The sequence below is a fragment of the Ursus arctos genome, unplaced genomic scaffold (genome assembly GCF_023065955.2).
Source record: "Ursus arctos isolate Adak ecotype North America unplaced genomic scaffold, UrsArc2.0 scaffold_14, whole genome shotgun sequence".
Lineage (NCBI taxonomy): Eukaryota > Metazoa > Chordata > Mammalia > Carnivora > Ursidae > Ursus > Ursus arctos.
Window position 1 is genome coordinate 60,875,951 of NW_026622808.1, and position 5,728 is coordinate 60,881,678.

Consider the following 5,728-nt stretch of genomic DNA (forward strand, 5'->3'; position numbering starts at 1 on the left):
TCCTTCTGACTTATTTCACTTAGCATAAGGCCCTCAAAGTCTCTCTTATCACAAATGTCAGTATTTTCTTTTTTTAATGGCTGAATTATGTATATATACTTAATTGATATTTAGATTTCCATGTTTTGGCTATTGTAAATAATGCCGTAGTGAACACCGGGAGTACAGATTTCTTTCTTTTTTTTTTTTTTTTAAGATTATTTATTTATTTATTTGACAGAGATAGACAGCCAGTGAGAGAGGGAACACAAGCAGGGGGAGTGGGAGAGGAAGAAGCAGGCTCCCAGCGGAGGAGCCCAATGTGGGACTCGATCCCGGAAGGCCGGGATCATGCCCTGAGCCGAAGGCAGACGCTTAACGACTGCGCTACCCAGGCACCCAAGATTTCTTTCTGAGATAGTGATTTTGTTTCTTTGAGATAAATACTCAGAAGTGGAATTGCTGGATCATATTGTAGTTTTATTTTTATTTTTTTTAAAAAACCTCCATAGTGTTTTCCATAGGGGCTACACCAGTGTATATGCCCACCAGTACTGCACCAGGCTTCGCTTTTCTCTACATCCTCACCTGTAGTATTATTTTTTCTTTCTTTGATTTCTGTAGCATTGCTATTTAAGAATACATGATCAACGTTGCTTTGAAAATATTTTTGAAATTTGATGAAATAAAATTTATAAATAGATATATTTTGTGTTATCTGGAAAACAAATGTTTTTCATAAAGTTGACACATGATTTAGAATTTAAAATCTCTCTGTCTTCAGACTGAGGCACATAAGTGTTCTATAGCAAATCCTTAGTTAACTAGGCATTATAAACAGGCCACTGACTAGATAGCTTAGTTCTACTTCATTTAGCTTCTTCGTGTATCAGTTATGTGTTTTGTTTTAAGAATGGCAAGCTTTTATGTTCCTTGTGAGGATGGCATAATGAGTGATATTCTTTTTTCAATAAGAAAAAACAGTGTGCTTTTATTTTCTAAGAAACTATATCTGAGTCAGTTTGAGGAGTAAGTCAGTTTTCATTATTAGCTGTTTAAGAGCAGCAGTAGTTTAATAAATTCAAGTCAAAATTAATTACAATAGATTCCTACAGGTATTCATCACAGTTTAACTTAGTGTAGACAAAGGATCCTTAATTGAGTATTCATAGACTCTTAGGATGAGCTTTAAAATATTTGAACTTCCTGAAATGGTATGCACAACCTTGTAGTTGTATATATATTAGGATGGCTTATATCTTTGATCAAATGGATTAAGCTAATTATTTTTTAATTTGTCCATTCTTTTTGATCCCTGCTACCACACTGCCCTTAATCAAAGCCTCAGCATCTCTTATACAAACTGTTCTGTTGGGTGATAATTTTTTCCACCAAAGCCATGTTATATAACTATTAAAAAGCTCTAGCAGCTATCAAAAATACAAGGTGGAGATGAATAGAAACATTTGATTTGATATCTTTTCAATTCTTTCTAGTGGGTCACATCTGAACTCATTAGCAGGTGAAAAGGTTAGCTATTGTCTGTTGCAGCTGGAAAAATTAATGTCTTGCCTGTCTTGAACTGAGAGTCCACTGCTCACTGGAATGTTCTTTCTTTTCCCTGTTCAACTAGCTAACTCCATTTATACTATATAGTCTGATTAAGGCATTCCTTTTCCTTCTTTAGGAACTCTTCACATGCTGAATATATTACTTTTCTTTTTGCCTAACACCCAGGCATATCATTATCATTATAATTACCACAATATAGGTGTGTAACTTTAGTGAGTGTGTGTGTGCATGTGTGATGTTTCACTTGACAGTGATCTTGTCAAAAATAGGGCCTATTTTGTCTATCCATAGCATCACGTTCAGAGCCTAGAGCACCAAAGATCCTCAATAAATATATGGAAAGTAAGTGAATGAATGACTGAAATAAAGAAGGATTTTCAGGTCCACTCATTAATTAAAACTGATTTATCTCAATGAGAACTTACAGACACAGACACACACACACACTAAAGACCTGATGATAATTTTAATTACAAGATGACTTCTGAAATTATAATCACTTTATTAATTTGCTTGGCAAGCTTTTTTATGGTAAGAATATGAAAATCACATATTCATATCAGGCTTGACCTCTTTACACAAGCATTTGAAGAGCTCAGAAACATCATCATTTTACAGTTGAACAATGAGAGGATTGAATTCAGTAGGCAAGTATGAAGCAGCATGGCACTAAGTCACCCGATTTATCAGTATGTTATACCTGGGGCAATGCTATTGGATTCTGATCCTCACTCTTCACTTCTTTAAAGTGAAATAATAATGACTAGTTCACAGAGAACCTCCTTCATCATTTTGGCAAATTTCCAATATACTCGCTCCAGTATAGTTTCTTTTCTTTCAATTAAAATGAGGAAGAAATGGAAAAGAAGGTAAGAGGAGGGGAAAAAAAGGAGAGAATGAAAATTAAAGTACAAAAAATTATAAAAATACTGGAATGTAATATTTACTGTTTTCACTTTTTAAGTGTGGTATTGACTGCATAGTATTCCTTCACATGAATGTACCAAATTTATTTAATAGCATCCCCATTTTTGGACATTAAGGAAGTTTCCATTTTTATCCAACTACATATAATGTGACCTTGAGCCCTTTCTGTGTTTGGAATCATTTCCTTACTGTTGATCTTTAGGAATGGAAGTTTCTGATCACATCCTCATGGCCCTATTTGCTGCTGTGAGCAGCATATTGACCTCTCTATCACCACAATTCTAACAATTTGTCACATTTTAGAATAGCCATCTTCTTTTTTTTTTTTTTTTAAGATTTTATTTATTTAACAGAGATAGAGACAGCCAGCGAGAGAGGGAACACAAGCAGGGGGAATGGGAGAGGAAGAAGCAGGCTCATAGCAGAAGAGCCTGATGTGGGGCTCGATCCCAGATCGCCGGGATCACGCCCTGAGCCGAAGGCAGATGCCCAACCACTGTGCCACCCAGGCGCCCCTAGAATAGCCATCTTCTAAGAGTGAAGCTTCGTCACCCTTCATAGACTATTTGGACCTTCTTGTCATTGTGGGGAGTTTTCAACAACTCGACGATCTATTAATACCCTCCTGAAGGGGGGATCCAGTCAGCTGGCATTTCTGACCTCTAGCAGGGAAACAGCTGTGTTTGAAAGGATGAAGCTCATGGCTGAGACATATGCTGTTTGGAAATGACTCAAGTTCTTTGAGACCCACACAGTGGCAGTCATATATAGTAGACAATTTTATGTGTATGTGTAAATTGATATGTGATTGTATTTCCCATACACTCAAATTGTTATTTTTTTTGACTACATTATACAGATGCTGCCGTCCACAGGTTGCAGAAAGGATGCTATGTAATATGTCAGCCTTGACACCTTGATGGACATAACTTATTTATTCCCCATGTTATACATATTGGGCCACATTTCCCCATAACGTGAATTACTCCCTTCCAGAGAATTTCCCCTGTGGGAGAATCATTAACTCTTTCAGGGTACCAGCACACTAGTTAGCTTTAGTGAACTAAGCATCTAAATCAAGAAAGGAAAGTGAGAATTCTGTATTCCATCTCCCTGTGCTTTATAAGGATTACCTCAATAAGGGTATGATTAAGGGTATGGATTCTAGGGAGGAATTCCTGAATTCAAATACTTAATCAATAAGGTATAAAACTTCTCTGTGCCTCAGTTTCTTCATAGGTAAATAGTATCTAATAAATAGGTTTATTAAGAGGATTAAATGAGTTTATACATATTAAGTACTTAGAACTTAAATACTAATAAGCACTAGCTAATACTAATAATACTAATAAGTGCTGGTTATTATTAGTGTTATTATTGTCATTTTTAATTTGATGAGCTTCAGAAAAAATTATATATCTGTCTTCCGTGCTTTTGAGACCTGGGTTCCTCTAAAATCTGATACTTTCTGAAATGGTAACTAATCTAGTTAATGAACAAGAATTATGGCCATTGTCTTTTTTTTTTTTTATGTTAAAAAAGATGTAGACAATTCCACTTCCACAGTTTTTTTTTCTTTAATTCATTCCATTTGAGTGCCTAAGAACATAAAGTTTTTGGTGTTTCATCTCCTGAAGTAGTAAATTCTTTAAGCAAGAAAATAGCTGCGTTGCTAAGGTCCTGATTAGCTTATTGGCATTTGGCTTTGTGGATGCAACTGCTGAGCTAAGATTTAAGAAAACTGTATTCAGGAACACCTCTGCCTCTTAACAGGGTGACTTTGGAATACTTGATGCTTCTACTTTTCAGATTCTTATCCTTATTATGGGACTCAGTAATCTCTGAAATGCCTATTATAGCTAATATTCCGTGATTGTTTCTGAAAGGAATCATGCTTTAAAAGAATGGGAAGTGGGTTCTGCTCTCAGTTCCTCAGGTAAACAGAACATTATGGTATAATAAATTGTCAGGATAATTATTCTAGTTGTATTTGTCTTTGAAGAGATATGCCATTGAAGCATTTCAGGTAGGATATGGATTGTCTGGACAATACCCCAAACCCATTGCTGGGCTAAATTAGCTTCCTGATACATAATAATTTAATAACACAAAATTATATCAGAAGTAAGTTAGCCACACAGAGAATTGGCAGGTGCAATCAATGTCAGCAAGTTCTGTTTGATAAACAGTGTTTCTGAAGAAATCACCCAGTCGGTAATGACATTGTCCCTGCAAAGTCAGTCTCTCTATAGCTTTGGGGAACTCACTTCTTGGTATAGCCAAACCTTTTTACATTCAGTGTGTCTTTCATCATTTGAGAAGAGCTTACACCATAACTTGTCATGTTCATTTCTGTGACTTTATAATATGTGGCACTTTATGAGTCTTGAAGCAAAGATAGAGTCAACAAAGCCATTTCTTCATCCAGGAAAGAAAGCGGTGCCCAGCTATTGCTGGTGAGCAGTGCCTCTGCATTCGGTTTTTCAGTGTCCTGGCATGCCTACATTTACCTGGAAACTAAGACATGCAGGTTTAATCTCAGATATCACTCTTAACCCTGCCCCTCTTTGTTCACTATTGCTTATGAGTGAAGACTAAAAGCTGCTTTTTATCTGAACCTCTTGTTTAAATAGTATTGTGATGTTCCATTGACACATTGATTACAATGGAGCCATGTCTGCCTCAGTAATTAGGGTTTAGAGTCAGCACTTAGGGTGAAATCCATGTCTAGTAAAAATTGCCCTTAGAAATCCATTGAGTTGCACATAAAGTGCAGTGTAAATAGACCTGTGTACAGCTCTTTGCATTAAAAAATATATATGAAAAATGTAAATCTTTAAACTAGAATCACACTCTGTGCATGCTACAGCGTGGTCACACTGAGAGAGGTTCCCACCAACTGATACCCATTGTAGATACAGTTAATTTGTGTCTCCTTGTTCATGACTCTGCTGGTTATATTCAGTGCATGGAAGAACAAGCAGACTCAGTCTACTTAAATTCTTGTTTCTTTCCTTCTGTCTGTCTCCTCCTCTAAATGTATGTAGGTAGAATATTGTAGGTAAAGCCCAAATGGTGTAGCTTTTTATAAGCTCTGTAGGCTATAGTTAGCTCTGTATTCACAGGAGGAGATGAGTTGAAAAATGTTTCAATAATTAGTTGCTGCAAAAAGTCTGCTTAAGTTACTTTTTGAGACATCAGAGAACATTTACTGAGTACCTATGTTATGGACTGAATGTGTCCCCCCTCC